The following is a 23,061-nucleotide window of genomic DNA, read 5'->3' on the forward strand; positions in this document are numbered from 1 at the left end:
CTTCTAAAATCTCCCAAAACAGCGCCATCGTCTGGAGACAAAATGTCCAAGTACTTGAATAAAGCATGCACTGGTCACACGCCTCTGCATCCCCTGCGTCCTGATTTCTTCTGCACCTATACCTCAGGGCCCCCAAGCTCCTCAGGCTTGAATTGTGGTCACTGATCCAGCCTATGGGGGACATTTTCATTCAAATGCCATATTCCACCCCCTGGCCCCCACAGGCTCATGACCATAGAAAATGCAAAATGCAATTAGTCCAACTTTAAAAGTTCCCATAGTCATTATCAGTCTCAATACTATTCAAAAGTACATAGTCCAAAGTCTCTTCTGAGACTCAGGTAAATATCTTAACTGCAAGCTTCTATAAAGTCAAAAGACAAATTAGATACTCCCAACATACAGTGGAACTGAATACACATTACCATTCCAAAAGGGAGGAATGGAGGCATAGTAAGGAAACACCAGACCAAAACAAGACCAAAACCCAGCAGGGCAAATAGTAAATCCAGTAGCTCCATGTCCAACTTCTGAGACTTTACTTCTGAAGGGCTCAGATGGCTCAGCCTCTTTAGCTTTGCTGCATGCAACACACATCTCTCTCTTGTGCTGGTACCACTCCCTGTATGCAGGTCTTCTTGGCAGATGCCTCACAGCTCTGGCATCACGAACTTCTTGGGGTCGCCATTGCCAACCAGGCTTCACCTTCACAGCTTCACGCAATGGCCTATCAGGGCCTTCTCTAGGCAGGGGTACACCTCCTGCACGCTGCCTGGCCTCCGAGGCTCTCTGAAACCAGGGAGGAAGAACTGATGGCCCCTTCACTCTTGCATCCTTCATGCCTCTAAAGCCAGCACCAGGTACACAACAATGTCAAGTTTGATTGCAAGTTTGAGATGGACTCCAGCCTGCTTTATCCATTTTAGAAGCTTTTCTCTTCAGGTGCCTGCAGCAGTTTCCTTTCACAAGTTGGAGGCTTAACTGGGTGTGGTCTTGCCCTGGAGGCACTCTCTCCATTGTTTAAATGTGAATCTCTAGGCCTCTTTAATCACTTTAATCTCATTAATCACTTTAATCTCCTTATCAATGGGATCCTCTCCTTTACATGCCGGGGCTCCAATATTTATCTTCCTAGTTATCTTTTTCAATCCAAACTGTATTTCTTTCTGCCCCATTTGCTCTCTCTCACTGTAGATCTGCATAATCTTCACCACTAATAGTCACACCACCATTTCTACATTAGACTGGCTTGAAATTTCTTCTGCCAGAGAAATTAGTCCATTGCTTTTCAATTTTGCCTCAGGCAAGCTTTTAGGTTGAGGATAGACTCCAGCCAGACTCTTTGCCAAAATATCCCAAGTACTGCTTAAGTCCTTATTTCCCTCTGGAACTACAGTGTTCTCAGCTCTGCTTTCTTCCAGGTGTTTACTAGAATGGCCTATTAAGCTCCATTTACAGCAGTCAACCACTTTTTCTAGCCTAACCTTCCAAAGTCTTCCACATTTCTTCAAAACCGCACATGGTCAGGTTCTTCACAGCCAACAGCCCACTCTCTGGTACCAATTAATGTGCTTGTCACTTTCCTGTTGCTGTGATAGAAACACTGACCAAAATAACTTCTAAAACGAAGAGTTTATTTGAGCTTACGGTTCCAGGGGAATTACAATCCATCATGGCAGGGAGGCTTGGTGGCTGGAGGTGGCTGGAGCATGAGCTGCAGAAGCTAGGATCTCACATCATCACACAGGCACAGGAAGCAAGAGGGCAACTGGAGATCTGGCAAGGCTTAAGAACTCTCTAAGCCCACCCCCAGTGACATGCTTCCTGAAGGATAGCCACACATTTTAAAACCTCTCAAAACAGTGCCACCATATGAGGACAAAATGCTCAAATACTTGGAGCCTATGGGGGACATTTTCATTCAAACCAGCGCAAGAGTTTCAGGTAACTTTGCTTCTTCATTTCAGGTATAACACATTGCTTTATTTACAAAAAATTCAGAACTCCAAGCTCTGAATTTAATAACAAAACCAGCACATTGTTATTTAGTACATTTAGGGCATATGGCACATCTAATATAGACTTCTTTATTGATTGATGATGTGATACATTTTGAGAAATTCATCCTCAGGAAGTTTTGTGGTGCATGCCAACCCCAGATGATATATGTAATTACACATCAGCTATATGGGACAGCCAACACTGTGCATGTGGTTCATCATTAACAAAATGTCAAAATGTAAAGAATAACTTTATCCAAAGCATAATGTCAATATTATTATAATAGTAAAGCTAGATATAAAAGGTCCCCCAAATTTTCTGAGTTTATTGACTATACCACATACCATTCTACTTGCAAGCTATTATCTGACATATTTGTGGAATCACATTTATTGCAGTATACCCTTAATTAGTGAAGTTTTTTTTGTAAACAAGGACTGTTCAGTCTTCTTTATAACTTCAGGAGCTGTGAAGTATGTAATATGGGTGAAGATTCCACAAATGCTTGCAAAATAAATTTATGTTTGTTTAGAGCTCTTTGTCCGTCTTTTCAAGAGAGTCTTCCCCTGTTTTATTCCTTTCACTCTCCCTGGAAATGAAAATCTGATCTGGTAATCAGAACACAATAGATTCTTTAAACACACTTTGTACAGAAATCTGAATGACTACAAATATTTTGCTCACTTCTGTCCTAAGTTGTGACCTTTCAAAAGACAGTAAAAAGGGACTTGCAATTTATTCATAGGACAGGAAAATATAGGACAAAACTGATATTAGAAAATCACTACTTTTCCTAGTTGATGAAGTATCTTTTTCACAAAATTAGTCTCATGCTTGTGGACCAAAATTACAATTAAGATAAAATGGAACAACTGATCTGGGATTTCAAGGCTTACCCTTTTAAAATGTGGAGTAGGTGATAATCTGTCCCCCTTCTAACCTGTGGACATGTATTTAGAATTTACCTCTACTTGTGAGAAAATGTTGCACCATGTATTTTTCTTGGAAGTTAGCAAGACTATTTAGTCTTATAAATATCATCGTATAATTTAATAATGCATCAACAATGACACATAGACTACTTCTTATAGAAAGTATACAAGTTTTTGAAATAAAAAAATCCAGTGTCATTCTTGTGTTTTTCTTAATATAAATGTCAGTTTTCTAAGCAAAAAAAAAAAAAAAAAATCAGCTCAATTATTTGTAAGCTTAAAAATTACAAAATAGGGCTGGGAGTTGCCTCAGTAAAGAGTTTGGGGTACAAGTATACATGATAACCTGAGTTTGAATCCCCAGAACTCCTGTAAAATCTGGGAGTGCCAGTACCGTGCCTGTAACCTGAGCACTGGGACACAGAGACAGAAAGTTCCAGAGGCTTTCTTACCAGTTGGTCTAGCTGATATGGCAAGCTCTGATTTCACTGAGAGATCCTGTCTCAAAAGGTAAGGTGTGGAAGCAATTGACAGCACATTCCAGTGTCAAACTCTGATCACTGCAGATTCTCCAAGGTAGTGTGTACCACCCACACCATATGTGCATGCACATCCCAGACACATATACACATACACCACACACAAACATTATATGCACTGTATTCAGAAAAAAGAATCTCCTCCCCAAAGATTTTAAGCAAGTACATTTATCTAACAGATCTTATTTACATGCATGTATACAAGAGGACAAAAACTGTAGTTAACACCCCTCACTGGTATAAAATGTTATTTTGAAAAATACTTTGAGCTGGAAAGATGATTCAGTGAATTGAGTGCCTGATATGCAAGCTTGGGGACCTGATTTCTGTTCCCCAAAACTCATATAAAAAGATGGGTGTGGAAGAATGCTCATATAACTCCAGCACTGGAGAAAGCGGAGACAGATCTGTGAGGTCCTTTGCCAGCCAGTCCAGCAAAGGAGTTTCTGTGCCATGCACTAGTTGTATTTCATTTAACAGTCATTTGTCCTCTCTACATCCAATGAAGACTGTGTTTCACTATACTTTAGATTCAGTGACAGAGCCTGTCTGAAGAAAAGACACTTGGTGTCATTCTCAAGCTTCCATATGTACTTATGTGTACACATACCCATAGGAGCACATAGGCACATAGCCATAATTTCAGGTACCACCCACACGCACACACACACACACACACACACACACACACACACACACACCATAAAATGTTTTTGTTCTGTACAGAAAATTGTTACTTATAGATATTGGTTTGATGGAGTATGAGAAACTGAAGCAAGTTGTAAGGTCCAGTCAGGTATTCATGTCTACAGAGGCTAAATTTCACCATGCACTAGTTGTATTTCATTTAACAGTCATTTGCCCTCTCTACATCCAATGAAAACTGTGTTTAACATTAAGTTTGGTAGGGTTACCTAAGATGGTCCATGTTGTGTTGATGAAATAGTCTTAAACATAAAGTAAATAATTAAGCGATTCATAGGATCTTTCCTTGTCTAACTAACACTGAATATGTATTCTGCAGTAAATTAAAAACAAAAGGCAGATAAACAATATAAAGCATTTAGCCTAGGTACCAAAATGCAGGCTATGATCTATAATAGACAGGAAGAAAAAAAATCCTAGTACCTATATTTGTGATTCAAAGGACAGATCTGATTTGAAATCTATTGAAGTATCTTCTTTGATTATATATATAAACACACAATCTTATCAGTTAAATTCATTTTCTTTGTCCCTTAGCTTTCATTTCATTAACACGGTGAAGACCCACTATGAGCTATCATGGTTGAGGTGGGGGAATTGAAAGGTAACCAAGAGAATAAAGATTCATAACTATTTAAGTTTGCAGTCAGCAGGGAGTTAAGCTAATTCATTTTATGGGATGCTTTAACCAAATGTGATGAGAGAGAAATAGGACAGTGATCACAGAGGACATGATGTCAAAGGTCAGAGATAATGGCTGATGGAGTTGTGCAAAGAAATGGAGAAACTGAGAGTCAGATACGTCCTAGGAGAGGGTGAGATTTGGAACTTTTAAAGAATTTAATTGGAAAATAAAGTTTAAATTTAAATGAAATATAAAATACCAAAGGATGATTTATAATAGCAGATAAAATAATCAGTCAAAAGAGGTAAGAGAATCATCTCTGGTTTTTTGCACAGAAGGGTTTACAAATTGTACGGTAGAGATGTTATGCTCTCCCTAGGCAATGAGTAGAATCTAGATCAGATTCATATCTGCATTCTTTCAGTGTTCCAGAGTACTTATTCCATATACAACATTTCCCAATTTATTACATTTCTTTAAGGGTGCTATCTCATTAAACACTCTTAACAGCCTTTTGGCAAAGAGCTTATTTGTTACTCCATATCTGAAAGTAGCATAATTAAATTACAGAAAGATCCAGTAACTTGGTTATGGAAGCTCCGGGACATTAGCACAGGAGGTCTGGTCCTTTTAGTTCTCATCTAAAACAACCTTTGGAAACGAAAGATATTTTCAATATTGTGGTGTCCAGTAACGCTGCCAATTGTCACATGTAGTCATTGATTCCTGAAGATGTGAATCGTGTAAATGAGAAATAGTGTTTTAATTTGTATTATGAATTAAATTTAGATAGCCATCTGTAGCTGGGGGCTGATGTGTTGTACAGAATGCTTTCATATTATGACATCATCATGATCTTCAATATTTAACGTAATCAGATGAGTGAATACAAACTCATGATTTTAAAGAAAACTTATATAGTACTTACTGTTCCTTTTGAGGATGTAGTTAGCACTTTTAAAGTTTTTCCTGTTTATTTGGTTGATTGATTAGTGGAATGGTTGCTAATAGTGTGTGCTTTGTATGTGGGTACACTCCTGCTATGGCACACACATGGAGGTCAGAGGACAGCTTGGGTGAGTGATTCTCTCCTTCCATTGTTTGTATTCTAGGGATCTAACTCAAGCCATTGTGCTTGGCAGCAAGTGCTTTCATCCACTTGAGCCAAATTGCTGGCATTTTTGTAGAATTAGGTTAGCATGTCTAGTAGTATTTTTATTATATCAGATATATAAAATGTAGTATACATTTATAATTAGTGGCTTAACTGAATTTAATTGTTTAGTTTATAAAACAATTTAATAGAATTAAATGTTAATTTTCAATTGTTTCAATGAGAACACATACGTTCAAAAAAACCAAATGATCATATTCTCCATCAATTCTTTGAAAAGAAGTTAAGTAAATACATACAGAATGTATTTTTGTTTTGCTAGGGCTCCCAGAACAAAACATAATAGATTGAGTAACGTCAATAACAGAAATTTGTTTTCTCATAGTATGGAGTTTGGAAATCAAGATGAGGTGTGTTGGTTTCCTCTGAGGCCTCTTTCCCAGGCTTGCAAGTGGCTGTGTTCTTGTGTCTTCTCTGTCACTATCTCTATCTGCAAGCAGTCCTTTGTGTCTCCTTCTGGTACCCACCCTCTTCTTATGAGGCCATCCGTGAGTTTGGATGAAATGACTCCAACAACCCTATTTTAACCCATCTCTTAAAGTACTCATCATCAAAAAGGACATATTCTGAGGCCTAGAAGTTGGGATGTCAATCTATGAATTTCAGCATATAGTTTGGACCATAAAACTATGAATGTTATGAATAAGAATCTTAGAAGAGTATTTTAAGATGCAAATGTAGAGAGCACTCTATAATTTTAACTACTCTGTTCTTTTTCCTACAGTCTGTTACAAGAAATGCTTGATTCAAAGGAAAAACTCATCTTTATTTTTTTAACAAAACAGAGTTAGTAAAAAATGCCAAAGGCCAGTCATTAATTTCCAACAAGTGTTTTAAAGTATAATGGTTATTTTTAATTAGGGTTTTTAGTAATGTTAATCACTTTATTATCTATAATAAAAATGTAATTATCATTAAAATTAATCCTGCAGGCTAAAATTTTTATAGTGTATTTATTCCTTCAAGTGTCTTTCTGATTTTAATGCTTATTTGCTTAGGATATGCGTCAACCAATGGAACAATGCAAACTTATATGTCAGCAATATTAATTAGTTGTAGTCATATTTTGCTGACAACCTAAAAGAAAAGACATATGTTAGTAAGTGAAAGTGAAATGTCATCAAATACAAGATTTGTAAAGCACTATACTGTCTTAATTTCATTAGTACCAGGAAATAGATAACTTAATAAATTCATGATATGCTTACACAGTAGAGCAGACACAATTGAATAGTGTTAGGATCCTTTTGGCCTCCATGTTGAAGGATGATGTGGAAACAATACCCATGGTTTTAATACTTCCTAGTTGAGTGATTTTGGGAAAATTTCTCAGTTTTTTTCAGCTTCAAATTTGATGTGTCTGTGAAGCCCTAACACTACATCCTGATCACATTTGGCTTCTTTAATCTCAAGGTTGTATCCATAACTTCCTTTTGGCAAGATGAAAGGATTAAAAGATAATCAGCCTCATGTGTCTTGATGAGAAGTGGTCTTTTTTCATCACATTGACCTTCCTACCAGTGGTGCACCTTTGAATAGAGGGCAATGGCTCACTTTTGCCAAGTAAATACAGCATAAGAATTTAGGAAATGGTTTATTCAATTCACAGCAAGTGTTATGTGTTATTATCTCACAATCCCTGTAGTAAGTGACCATTGTGTTATATATAAATATGAAGTCTCAAAGAGTCTGTTCCATGGGATAGCCCTTTATTTTCCTACAGGTATCTTGTGATAGTACCTAGCACTACTTCGTAAATTTTGTCATTACATTTATATATTTATTTAATTATTTATTTATGTCTCTATGCATGTACATCATGGGCAGGCATGTGCTGGTCTGGGGACAACTTGTGGGAGTTTTTTCTCTTCCTCTACCATGTGGGGCCTGGGAATTGAATTCAGATTATCAGGATTGACAACTAGTGTCTTTGTGCACGAACCATCTGGTGGGTCCTCGTAATGAGTCTTTTTCTTTTTTTTTCTTTTTAAAATAAAATGTGTGTTTTCCCTTTATTTGTTGATATCTGGGTCCTTTTAAATCTAAATCTTCAACACTTTCCTTTCCCTAATTCATCTTAAAGGTTAGTTTCCTTCTGTAACTTATTTTATCACATAGAATTTCAAGTCTCAGTATGTATGAGTGATTCATTTCTAGTCTGCTAAGATGGAATCAGTTTAAAAAAAAGTGTTGGTCATTTAGAACTTTTTAAAAACTTTGATTTCATTCTTTCTAATTTTATTTGGTCATCCTATAACTAGACCAATATAAAAACTTTTTTTTAAGTGACATATGTGTTCTTAAAAACTGCTGTATTCTATTTAGGCACTAAAATGAATATTTCTTAATTTAATATGACTTGGAAGCTGTGATGTAAAAAGCATGTCAGTATTCTAAGACCCAACTGCTTTAGAAACAAAAAAATCTTACATTAAAAATGTATAGAACATAGTGGAACAAGGGGCAGAGAGAAAGGAGACTAACGTATCTCTCAACTCTCATCAGTTAAGCTTCTTCATGCAACAGAGGGCAATAAACGCCAAAGGCCACAACTTGTCAAAATGTAGAGAATGAGAAACGGAACAGGATTCCTATATTAAAAACTTCACCAACCAAGGCTCAGAGACCATCGCAGAAGAGGGGGAAGAAAGATTGTGTCAGGGGAAGAGGTGCATAACCATAAAGGGAGCCTTACAGGCTCCTGGGACCTTGGTTCATACGAACTTACAGCAATGGTGACAGCATGCACAAGACCCAGGCAAACTCAATCAGACAAAAATCCAGCATAGAACCGGGGAAATAGGCAGGAACTGTAACTTTGCCTAATAATTATTGGCAGTTGATCACTACTGTGTGAGGGGGAGTTGACCTTTAACAGAATGAGGCTAGACAGGCTGAACAGGCTCCAGCAGATGAGTTCACACTAAGGAACATCTAGGTACATATGCGTGACTCAATAGGCATTAACATATATGACAAAATCCATGAAGTCATGTGGATGGGCTACAGGGGGGTGCAGATAGGGAAGGGGGCTAAATTAAGTTGTACTGTATGAAATTAAAAAATTTAAAAAATAAAATTTAAAAAATATAACATTGAGCCAAGTCCAAATTTTGCTTTTCACTTGATTCTTTGCTTCTCCATTTTTCTTCTAATTTTGTGCTTCTTGACTGAAATATCATTTATAGATAGATTTTTTTGTCATATTGAAGGTTGCCTGAACTGAACCACATGTAATTAGCATCAATTCTAATCTCAAATGATAAATACCAAATCTTAATGTTCATGTGAGAAAGTTAGGAATTCATTATGATTCCTTTGGAAATAAAAATATATAGTATATAAATGAGTAATATTTCCAAATAAAAATTACAAATGAAAATAGAAATTAAACACAATATCTTCCTAACAAAATAAAATAGTATTAAATGTACGTTCATATTGAATATTTCCACTACATTTAGTTGCTGCATCCTCTGTGTATGTGTTAGGTGAGTGGAAGTGGCAGACCACAGTCTGTTATTATTGTATCTCTATCACCAAGAACAAGTCGTATTAGCCTGAATTCAGATACAGAATCATTAGGAAGGTTTGATGTGGGATGAAAGCACACTGAGTGCTCCTGCCTAGGAAATATGTTGGGAGATAAGGTGTATCACAGGAAATACAGCTATTCTCAATAGGTTTAAATAAAGCAGTTTTGATGGATAGGAATTTATAGAAGAGCGTGTTGGAAAAGTTGAGGGACAGAGACAGAATGACGAGGCAGAGAAAGTGGAAATTTGGGAAGGACTTATTCTACTATGTTTGACAAACAGAGACAGCAAACAGAATATCAACCCTTAATAAAAGCTAAACCCACACAGCTCTGCTGTCAACATTATTTTCTTCCCCTACATACCATGATGTCTATTTCATGTATGTAATTTTTGTTTTTCTGTTTGGTTTTTGAGACAGGCTCTCCCTTTAGCCCCAGCTTTCTTGGAACTTGGTATGTAGACCAGGCTGACTTCAATCTTACAGAGCTCTGTTTGTCTCTGCCTCCTGAGGACTGGGATTAAAGGGATGTGCCACTATGCCAGCTTATTTAATACCTCTTAACTAAAGTTATGCTGATTGACGCATCTCTCACCTCTTCCATGAGGCTCTAGCACAAAAACTCTTTGCTTCTTATCTTTATGTCCCTCACAGCCATAACCTTGTTTTGCCCCATTGCATAGACATGTAATTTAAGTGAAGAATGAATGGATGGGTAAGTGAATGAATAAATTCCGAGAGTTTTGTGATGCAATCTGCCATGTTCTTATTGTTTACAGGTTGCTTCACAATCTCTACTGACTCTGTTCTATAGAATTAAACTTATTTTATGGAAATGCAGCACTGTTCATATCTTGAATTTTCAGAGAAAATAGGTTCAGAAATGAAGAGAAAATCCACACTGCTACTCATAAATCAAGTCAAAGAAGTCCCTTAGTAGGTGAAATATTTTTATAAGTATTAAATCTGACATTCAGACAAGACTGCTTTTTCATCAGAGGTGTATTCCCCATTACAGTATGCATGCACTGGTCCTGTCTAATTTTAAATTAATACACAGAATAAGTTCCTCATTTCCAAAATTATGAGTTTTGTAAAACTTTGAAACATTTTAAATTCTTATATCTGAAATCAGTGTTGCAGACCCAGGTATTATAGAGTGGGGTAAAAGATAAAACTCTTTCTTAAAATTTTAATCTGTTGATTAATTTATTTTATGTGTATGAGTGTTTTGCTTGCATGTATATAAGTGTATCATGTACCTGCAATGCTCATGGATGCTAGAAGAGGGCACTGGATTCCAGGAAACTGGAGTTACAGAAGGTTAGTGTGGTGGTTTGAAATAGAATGTTCCCCATACGCTCAGAATATTTGAACATTTGTCCCCAGTTGGTGGTGCAGTTTTTGGGAGGTTTTAGAACTGTGGCCATGCTGGAAGAACCATGTCGCTGGGGACAGGATTAGAGAGTTCCTAAGCCTTGCTAGATCTCCAATTGATCTCTTTCTTCCTGTGCCTGCTTGAAAATGTGAGCACTTGGCTTCTGCTTCTACTCCAGCATGCCTACTTGCCATGATGAGATGACTCTTGCCTCTTTGGAACTGTAAGCTAAATAAACTTTTCCTTTTATAAGTTTCCTTGGTCATGGTGGGTCTATCACACCAACAAAAACATAACTAGTACAGTTATTAACTACCATCTGGGTTCTCTGCAGTTGTAGCCCCGTGTTCTTGATGGCTAAACCATCCCTCTAACCCCAAGAGAATTGATTAATTTATTTTGGACAGGGTCTCCTAGTAGCCCCAGCTGAGCTGAACCTCACTATGTAGACCAGGCTGGCCTTGATATCACAGAGATATACTTCTTTTTGCCTCCAGCATATTGGGTTTAATGGTGTGTACCACCATAACCCACAAAATAAAATTCTTATCCATATGGAACCTATACTCAAATTTTGGAAAGGAAACCAGAAGATGATAAAGAGTAAAGAATAACATGAGGGTCTATTGCAGAGAGGTTAGTTAAAAAAAGGTCCTTTTCAGGAGGAGCTATTACATCTGGGAATTTAATAAAATAAGGAAAAGGGACGCACAAGATGGCTCATTGGGTAAATGCACTTGCCCCCAAGCCTGATGACCTGAGTTGGTTCCCTAGACCTCATTTGTTATAGAGAAGAAATGACTCCTGCAAGTTGTCCTCTCACCTCCACACAAACATCACAGCATATACATACATACATACACACACACAAACACACATGCACACACAGGTGCATACAAACACACTCACACAAACATACACAAATAAAATAGAATAGAATAAAATAAATGCTTAAAAAAATTTAATGATGAAAAGACCTAAGGCAGCAATCCAAGAAATAACTGCACCAGTCTTTTAAAAGCTTATTGCATCCATCCTACCTAAAGGGATTGCACAAGAAACCCCTGACTGGTCATAATTATCACTCCTGAGAGAGGGAGAGTCAGTTTTCTTTAAGAATATGACCCTTGAGAGATTGACTATTCACCAAAGTATGAACCTGCACCCAACAGTATGTGGGGAACAAAAAATGGATTTGACTGACTTTATAAAAATAGAAGACTTACTTCAGACACAGGACTTGGAGCATAGGAGCAGAAACTCACCTGGCAGCCTTCTCCCAGAAAACTCTCTCATAGTTCTAGAGGATATATGCAAGCTGCTAAGGGGAAAATCAGTCAATGGTCCAACCCAACTTCAAATCCCAATAAATACAACAGGTGGCACAGCAAACTGTATCTTTTGGTGAAGTAGTGGCACTTTTATCTAGGGGGTAATCAACAACTGTCTAGTTGGATTAAAACTCTCTCTCTGGGAGGAAACTCATGGGTGGCACTAAATATAGCCAAGAAAACACGGCTGGAGTGGTCACAGATCCTAGAGTACACCCCATCTCTGGAATATCTCTAGACAAGTAAAATTTTGGGGGTTTTTTGGTTAATTTTTATTGAGCTTTTAAAATTTCATACAATATTTTCCACTCACATCCAGACCCCCTCCCCAATCCATGCTTCCCCAACCCCTCCCCCAACTGAACCCTATGCACTCTGCCATACATACTGAGTCCTATTCATACAGGTGTTTGTACCCAAATGTCCTTCAGGGTAAATGCATCCATTGGAATCTAGTCAGCCCATTCAGTGGTAGTATGTAAGTCATATTCTCCTTCACCCAGCACCAACCAGTCTCAAATAGTTCTTGATCTAGTGCTGACACACCACCTATTTCTCACATCCCCTTTGGCCACTTGTTTAAATGAGCTGACAAGGGTCCCGCATTCTTAATGTATGCTAAATATAGATCCTTATATTTACAGACAAGTATACCACAGACCACTCATGAAAGAGACTTCTTTTTCCAATACATGAAGGCTATTACACAGTCCCATAACTGTTCACAAACAGAGAATATATGTCTGAGTGATGCCCAGTCCTAAATGACACATCTGCAGTGGATCTCTACACCTAAGGCTCATGGAACATAGCAGAACAGGGGGCAAAGAGAAGACTAATACAAGCCTCAGTTTTCACCAAGGAAGCTTCCTTATACAACAAAGAAAGATGCACACAGAATGTCACAACTGGGTAAATTTTTGAGAATAAAAGGCTGCAGAGTGTGTGTCTCTGGATAGGATTCCTATGTTAAACTTCACCCACCCATGGCTCAGGGACCTCTACAGAAGAGGGGACAGAATATTTTAAGAGCCAGGGTTGGTACATGTACATAAGGAAAAGAGACTTTCAGGCCACTGTGAACTTGTTCTTACGAACTTGCAACAATGGTGACAACATGCACAAGACCCATGATAACTCAATCAGACAAAAGCCCAGCATTGAACAAGGGAAATTGGCAGCAGGCTCCAACCCTAGCCGAAGAACTATTGGTATCTATTTACTGCTGGGTGAGGGAGAGTAGATCTTTTTTAAAGGAGTGACTCTGGATAGGCTGACTAGACGCCAGTGGATGAACTTGCACCAAAGGACATTGGGGTACAAATGCTTAACCAGTGTGCCAGATAGCTTTAGTTGTCAACTTGACAAACCTGGGTTGAGGGAGCCTCAATTAAGGAATTTCCTCCATTCGAATGGCCTGTGGTTATGTCTGTGTGTATTTGTGTGTGTGTGTGTGTGTGTGTGTGTGTGTGTATGTGTGGTGTATGTGTATGTGTATGTGTGTGCATTTTTGTGTATGTGTGTACATTTGTGCATGTTGTGTGTGTATGTGTTTGTATGTGTGTGAATATGTGTGTATGTGCATATATGTGTGTATAAATTTCCAGTAGATTTGAGATGATAAGTGCTATGGAGGAAAGTTAAGCAGACAGGGAGGTAAGGAAGATCACCTTGCTATGATAAAGTACAACTCTGAACACAGTTGAAAGAATGATCTCTGATATCTCCAAGATTTCTGACACAATGGAGTTAGGATGCAGAAGTGTGCAGTCAGAGCTAGCGAAGGGTACTGAAGGCGCTACCACCAGCTGTAGCCTGGTGAGGCAGGGGTAATAGAAGGATGCCGTAACAGACAGGCTACGTATGGGGAGGCTGCTGAATTTTTAGGAACTTAAGGAAATTTTGCATTTTATTCCAAATGAAATGAAATGCCTTTGGGGGATTTTAGAATTTTGGGGGACTGACATGATCAAGGTGTTTCAGTTTTAGGATAATAGTTTATTTTCATAGCAGATACCTGTTGAATAAATTAATACTATTAATAGAGCTTGTTTTTGAAAACCTCACCAAACTGCAAGCAATCTTCCTTTCTTATACGCCATATTTAAGTAAGAAAATTAACTAAGCAGCTGTATTTGCTACTGAACCAGATAATTTAACTTATCCTGATATATGTTTGGGTTTAAAGTATCTATGGATTAACATGCAGCTTGTCACCTCTTTGTCTTTTCTGAAGTCAATATGCTAAGTTCTAAGAGGTTGGACTTAAGCTTTTATTTTCAGTTACTAAGTTCCCTGTGAAAATTACATTATATCTATGAAGTTACAATTGACTGATGTTACTCTGTAGGGCACCATTTGCTGAATGATTGAGAAGACCTAGGCTGTATATAAAATCCTCATTCTGTTTGAGATCATTTGTTTTTACTTTCCTAGAGAAAAAGACATTTAAATGAAGACTGGCTTTATTTCTTTCTAAGTAGAAGCTAAGTGATTTGTTCACATAACAGGTTATATTTAAAATCATATTCAAAGCAGTCTGGATTCATGCCAGCATTTAATTAAGGTAAACAAAAACAAAATTGAGACAGAATAGAAAAGTTAGCATTCTACTTGTATGGAGAAGCCCGTGCTCTGGAGACAGATTTAAGTCTTAATACTAATGTTGTCATTTATTCTGTCCTAGTGAATAAAGTGTTCTCGTCTCTTGAATTTATGTAGAAACAAGTATAAATGCCATTTATTGAATTAACAATAAAATATTAGTAAAATATTAGCTGCAGTCATTTTCACAGTGTTCATTAATTGTTATCTGCCCTTTTCTTGGTAATGGTGTTAATTTTGAATTTTCCTGTTGACTTCTCCAGACTCTCATTTCTATGTGTTTGTTTGCTGTGTCATATCTGGAAATGTAACCAGACAGAAATATTCTTCTATAATTTCTTTCTCATCTTATATATAAGATAGGGTATGATAGTGCTATAGTAGAAACGTGCAAAAATATGTTTGTGTATGTGTATAAGTGTCTGTGTGTTTGTGTGTGTGTGTGTGTGTAAAAGCAATGCTAAAAATTCATCCAGAATTAACTCGTGAATACCAGCTAACTTAAGGACTTAGTAACTCTTTTCATAAAATAAGGAAAACTGTGATGCCTGATTCTTAGTATTGTTAAAATCTGAACTAAGATGCATATAAATGTAAATAAGATATGCTTGAAAAGTTATATATGTACACCCACCCCCACACACATATATACAAATGTACATGAAAATAGGTGCTAAGGACTGGAGAGTTGGCTCAGAGGTTAAGAACACTGGTTGTTCTTGCAGAACACTGGGGTTTGAATCTCAGCACCCACATGACAGGTAATAACTGTCTGTAACTCCAGTTCCAGGGGATCCGATGGCCTCCTTATGTCCTCTGTGGGCATTGCATGGCACAAGTGCACTTACCTACATGCAGGCAATACACTCATACACATAAACTAAAAATAATAAATAAAATATTTAAAAAAAGAAAATAGGTGCTGAATAGTTATCCGTGTTTTGGATATGCAAAGTTTCACAAAGGTCCCCTGGGCTTTGTGATCACTGACCTGCAGGGGACACGGTGTAGCTTTGTCTTATTAAAAATTCTGTTTAGATCTTTTCATCCCAGATATGAAATTAAAGAAAATTTGCATTATTTTACTTCCCTGAAACTTTTGCTTAATTTTTTCTTTCATTTTGCTTGTCATTTTTTATCTTTTCTTGACACAGGATTTTCCTGTAGCTCCAGCTGGCCTAGAACTTGCTATGTAGAGCAGGCTTGCCTTGATCTCACAGAGAATCTCCTGCCTCTACCTTCTGAGCGCGGGAATTAAAGGTGTGTGTCACCATGCTGTTTTTCCTTCATTTTATATGATTTGTGTTCATTCTTTTACTTCAAATGAAAGTTAAAACTTTAAACTCAAGTCTGAACTTTCAGAAGACAGAATGTCTTGTTACTAGTAGATGCAAAGATCCAAAGATGGAAACGTGTACATCTTGCTCCTCCAAAAGTGAGGTCCATAAGGACACGAGTCAGGACTTCTAATTCTCAAGAAATGTTGTGCCCGTTGTGAGCATAATATTTGTACTTTAAGCCCTTAGATTGTGTAGATACAAGGTATATGGACTGGTTTCCTCTTTCATCAATTCTGGTAGACATATATTTCTGCAAATATGTCTTTTCCTACTGAAACAAAATGTTAAAAATAAAGTGTTATTCACAGTTTCCTTTTACAGCATATAAAATGTAGTTAGTTTGTAACTTTTAACTTAACTCTTCAGTAAAATTTCTACCAAAACTAGGGAGAAATTTAAATATTATGTTTCCTACATTATTTGGTTAGGACTCATTACTATGATTTTATGTACATAATCTATGTTAATTAGAATAATTAGGACTCTGTATGACATATAGGGCTCCCTATGGCTTTATATGTTTTCTCAATTTTTTATTGAGCTTTTGTACATTTCATACAATAGTTCTTAATCAAATTTAGGCCCCCTCCCTGAACCATACCCATCAGATCTCATGTATTCTGGCAAACATGTTAAAGTCCTACCCAGTTAAGCATTTTGTACCCAGACGACCTTTAGGGCAAATTCATCCACTGGAGTCTATTCATCCTATCTAGAATCTGTTGGTAGGGCCTACTTTCCCTCATCCAGTAGTAATTACTCTCCAATAGTTCCCAGATTAGGGTGGATCCACTACCTACCTCCTTTGCTCCATTCTGGGTGATTTTCTAATTGAGTTGACATGGGTCCTGTGGTTGATGCCACCATTGCGACAAGTTCACATGTGCAAGCTACCAGTGAGTGGCCTGAAATTCTCTACCTCCCTATGTTCATGGACCAACCCTGGCTCTTACAATCTTTCCACCTTCTCTTCCTCAGTGGTCCCTGAGCCTGAGCAGAGGATGGGAGAGGTTTTATACAGGAGTCCTCTGCAGTGTCTCAACCTAAATGTTCCTCAACCGATGAATGGATAATGAAAATATGGTAGTTTTACACAATGGAGTTCTACTCAGCAGCAAGAAAAGATGAAATCATGAAATTTGCAGGACAATGAATGGAACTAGAGACTGTTATACCAAATGAAGCAGCACAAATGTAGAACTACCCATATATGTTTTTCCTCATTTGTGGATTATAGCATCAATCCCTTATATGTGAATATATATATATGTATATATGTATATATATATCTTCTGATGTAACACAAGGAACCAGTAAAATAGAAAGGAAACATGGGGGTAAAGGAAAAGAAAGAACTTGAAAGAGGAGAATAGTAGGGAACAGATGTTATCAGGGGGAGGTGGAGAAAATGGGAGTGTTCAGCTGGGAGGAGAGAAGGGAGGGACATATAGGGGGACATGGTAGGGGAGATGGGAGCTATAGAGAGGGACAATGGCTGGAAGTGGGTGTTATTGGGGAAAGGGAGGGGTTAATGGGGACACTTGGACTGAGGAGTGCAGAGGGAGGTTGGATGGTGGGGAGAGACAGTAGAGATGAGTTTATCTTGGGGGACTAGGAAAGCCAGAGGGAAATGTGTTGCCCCTAAAATCCCCTGAGAAATGCACATACAGTACCTAAACATTGTGCATATGTTTACCTGGGGGCTGTATGGCAAGGTTTTATATGCTTTATATATTATTTAATATAAATGCTTTTACCACATACAGTTTTTATGTGTTTGTGTATGCATATAGATAAGTTTAAAATATATAACTTACCTTATTATCTAGAAGGTAATTTTACAAATAAAAAGTAAAAAAGAATATAATTCTTACATGAATTATACAAAGGCTAAATATAGCATATGGCATCATAAGGTATTACATTGATAAAAGTGTCAGTAGTAATTTTTTCTTATAATCAAGCTCTCAAATTTGAAAGACACAATGAAAATTCTCAAGTTGAATGTTCATAACCAAACGGTGATGGGAGGTGATCCAGTTCACCCGACATCAGAATTCTCAGCAGAACACTTGCAGGCAAGTCGACAGTCGCATGTCTGCAAGTAATACAACAGACAGGCAGATAGACAGATAGGTAAACAGACAGACAATCAACCAAAAATGATGTCTACAGTAAAGCTATCTGGATAGAGAAAATTGTCTCCAGACAAACAAAAGCTGAGTGAATATAAACCTACTAGATTCATTAGGTACGAAATTCTATAGTGTTTTCAAAGTGAAAGAAAGAGGTCTATGAGCAAGAAGAAAGCTTAGAAAGTATATGTGATGGTTATCTATATTGTTTATTCTTTCAATTAACTTTTTATTTAGGTCATTAATAATCCTTCATACAACAGCCTAGCCAATTTGCCTCCTTAGTCTCTAGGCCTCCAAATTCAAGCAGTATGCTTATATATTCTGCAGAAGTCAATACTTTCTTCTATGTAATTACATCCTCGATTTTCTTGTACAGGGCACTTTTCCACAAAAGTATGATCCATAAGGACAGGATTCAGGACTTGGGATTCACATTGACTCAGTCTAGAATGACCTGGGAGTTTCAAAGAGGGATTGCCTAAGTCAAGTTGGCCTATAAACAAGTCTGTGAGGGCTTTTCTTAGGTGGGTTAATGGAGGTAGGAAGATCCATTTTGAATGTGGGCAGCACCATATCATAATTTGTGCTCAGGACTGAATGAAAAATACAGCTAATGTGCATGCATTAATTTGCTGTTCTCTGCTCTTGACTGTGGCTATAACACTGCCTTAACATTCCCTCGATGATGGACTGTAACTTGGAGTTGTGAGCCAAATAAACCCTTCCTCCCTTAAGCTATTTTTGTTATGTTACTTTATCATAACAAAAGAAAACAAAACTAAGACAACTTAAAACTCACTGATAGGAGTACTTGTTATAAACATGGTGTATATGCCATACAGATCTGTATAATGTCTACTAAAATAGTAATTAAAATGGCAATGATTGGGGGCTGGTGAGATGGCTCTCTGTGGTTGAAAGCTCTGAGTGCTCTTGCTGAGTACCTGGTTTCAATTCCCAGCACCCATATGACACCTAACAATCTATGTAAATTCTGTTCCAGGGGATCTCATAACCCTTTTATGACCTCTGTGGATATTGTAGCACATGGGTGAATATAGGCATGTGGCCAAAACACTCATGCACATAAAATAAAAATAAATAAATCAAAAATTTAAAATGATAACTGTATTGATATCTAAAGAGTGAAAATTGTAAAAGTGAAATTAAAATATTAAATTGAACAAAAAATTTCAAAATGAGAAGTGTGCAAAATGTAGCAGACATTCTGTTTGTATGTGTTACTATTTGCTGGATTTGTTTTGCAGTATTGATTTAATCTAGGCTCTTCTGGGAGCTTGGCAAGCACTCCACTACTGTAATTCTATCTACTGGATGACAAAGTTAGGATGAGCAGAATTTCGAGGTCAACCTGGGCAATTTAGCAAGATCTTACCTCAAAATATAATTTTTATTACTATGAATTTAACTCTCTATCAAAGTACTAGTCTGGTATGTGTGAGGCCCTAGGTTCAATCCTCAGAGCAGCAAAAAAAAAAAAGAGAAAAAAAAATGGGAGAAGTAGAAATATCATATGATCCAACAGTCCCATTCTTCATTATATATTCAAAAGAAATCAGCATTCCGAAGAAAAATCTACATTCACTGCAACACTACTCCCAATTGTCAAGAAATAGATAAAAACTAAATGCCCATCAACAGATGAATAGAGAAATTATGATACAAATGCACATTAGAGGGCTACTAGTCCTGAAAATACCTTCCAGTGCTTACAGTAATATCTAAGAAACTGGAAAACTTTCTTATTGGAATTAAAGCAGACACTGAAATACAAATGGTGAATGATATAAATCATATATGGTATCTTATTTAAAAAGTTGATCTTAACAAGAGCCACATAGAATTGTAGTTACAGGTGAATGGGAAGAGAGGAACACATAGATAGGGAAAGGTTGATCAATAGGCACTAAGTCACTCTCTGATAGAAGCAACCAGTTCTGCTGTGATGTTGCAGAGCAGAGCAACTTAGGCAACACTTATATGCTATATAGTTCAAAAAGGCAGAAGAGCAGGTATTGAAAGTTTTCACAAAAAGAGTGAGAGATGTTTGAAGAGACAAATATACTTTCACTGATTCTATATGATGCAATGTATACACAGCAAAATGCACTACGTGGTGCCTCATTAAAATGCACAATTTGATGTTTTGATATATTAATTACAATGCATTTAAAAATAAATAAAAATGTAAGAATCAGATGGTCACAGCAATGGCTACAGATAAACTAAAACCCTAGATCTGTGCGAACCATATACATTATCACAGCCCATTATATACACTATGTTAGTATTAATCACACGGTAGGAAAGTAATAATAGTTTTCTTTAGTGGGAAAAACATAAGGCTGAGAAGCTACACACCACCAGTTTCAGACTTGTGGTGTTCGACTACCTAACAGCTACCTCAGACTTTGTAAATCTTTGTAACAGAACCCTAGCTGGGTTTAGGGAAGAGTGTGTTTGTGTATGTGCACTTCCAGATACATAGGAGGAGAGCTCTGTTAATTTATTTGCTTTTAACTATGTCAGTCTATGAAAAACCTGACTACTGTTCATTGTTAATACACACATGAATATAATGTAATTGGGTAATATTCATTCTCTACTCTTCCCTCAGTTCTTCCCGAGCCCTGCCTCTCCATACCAATTCTAATTTCTTTTCTTTTTCTTTTATAACACACTGAATCAAATTAATGCTTCCCATATGTGCATGAGTATAGGACACCATCCACTGAATTATGGTTGACTAACTATGGGCCAAATCCCTAAAGAAACCTGACTCTCCTTCCCTCTATGAGCATGAATTACCAGCTATTCAAGAAGGTTTTGAGCCTCTTGAGCCCTTGTCATCTCCATGCTAGAGTGTTGATTGTACAAATCTTGTACTAGGAACCACAGCTTCTGCGAGTTCATGTCTGCAGTAGCTGTTGTCAAGAATACACTGTTTCATAACAATCTCCTCAACCTCTAGCTTTAACGCTCTTTCTGCCTTTTCTTCCTTAATTGACGAGGGAGTCAATGTGGTGCAGATGTGTTATTTAGGGCTGAGCACACAATGTTGGTGTTCATGTATGTTTAACATAAAGAGAATATGTTAAATATTGTCAATATTAGTAGTCATAAAGAACACAAAACATTTTAAAATAATTAACCACAAACTGAAAATTACTTTCAAAAGAAATATATATGTTTGCTATTAAACTTATTTGAAAACTTTATGTTCTAATTTTCTGACAACTTTGTCTATTTCCTAATATAAATATCTTTGAAAAATTTGCTCCCAGTTTGGCCAATGAGGTAATAGATTCCTGCTTAAGTTCCTCTCAGGTCATTTCATAAAATTCTCCATAATTGTTAAATTCTTATGGTTTTATCTTTATTACTCACTTTTTCTTTTCTTAGTCATTTGTTCCTAGGAACATATTGAAATAACTGGTCTGTAATATAATTCTTGCAGAAGCTTTGGTTTCTTGTAAGATGAGCTGCACTATTTGGATGGAATTCAGATACAAGAGCTATCTGTCTCCAACTGAGGTGTTCCTTAGAGCCTATGTGGAATCACTTCTCTCTAATGATTGTATTCTCACTCCTTGGGCCATGAAAAGGGAGGAAAAGTCTCCCTTTTGCATACATCTAGATTTGAAAAAATGTACCTATTTTTTTCAACGATGTGTCAATTTCTCAATGGTGCCTCTGACAGTTTTTCTACCACTTCAAGTTTCATTCAGAACATAAAGTTTAAAAATTCCAAATGCAGTAGCATGTTCAGGAATACTCCTTTTATTTTATCAAAGATAATACAAAGTAACATTCTTGATATCAACAGGGTGGAAATGTGGTGGGCTTGCACAGTGTGTACATTCTATACACTGCATGAAGCACCATGAAAAGTAAGTTATACTGCAGTATGTGTTACGACTGCTTTTCCATGAATTAGGGAGACATTAATTTATTAACCTTTCAACCTCATTTTCTTGAGAAAAGTAAACTATGTGGCTTAAACATGTAAAGATTGTTTACAGTTTTTTTATTTCTTTTCAGACTAAACTAATATTTCTATTTTAAATAATTTTTATGCTTAATCCATTACGGAGGAATTATTAACACATAACCTTTTTCAGTGAGCTTCCATTCAAGACCATCTGGCTTATTTCTGTTCTATTTTCAGCACTATTTTGAGTGAGAAGATATCCACCCTCCAATTACAGGAGCCTGGAGGCTGACTCTGGAACCTTTGAAGCTTTGTTATGTTCCAAGTAAAGAGACACTTTTTGAAAACTGCAAAAGAAGGTGACATTTCTAAGGTTCAAGAAAGTGTGAACTTTTGCCTCAAAGCATATTAAGCTATTCAATTGTACTTCCTGAAGTTTCTACGTAATATAGGCACAGTGCTGCTATTGTAAAACATGCTTTTGAATCAAAGAAGAAAGAGGAAATATTTCGATGAAAGTAATTTTGACATGAAGATGTTCTCTTGTTACTAACAGACCTTTTGAACACACTGGAACAGTTTTTTGACAGTAAAGAGGTTTTCGGTATATGTTTTCTTTCAGAGTCAAACAAGCAAGAAGGAAGGAAAAAATGAGCAATTCTTTAAAGTCTATGATTTTTGACACTGTGTTAAGAGATAGAATATGAAAACTGAATTCCATATTAAAGAATGAGGCAATGAACAATTGTAGTTTAACTTCTTTACTGCATGTATATACTCTTTACTAATAAAAATTAGCAGGACA

This window comes from Nannospalax galili, unplaced genomic scaffold (assembly GCF_000622305.1).
Source record: "Nannospalax galili isolate Female #2095 unplaced genomic scaffold, S.galili_v1.0 scaffold278, whole genome shotgun sequence".
Taxonomy (NCBI): Eukaryota; Metazoa; Chordata; class Mammalia; order Rodentia; family Spalacidae; genus Nannospalax; species Nannospalax galili.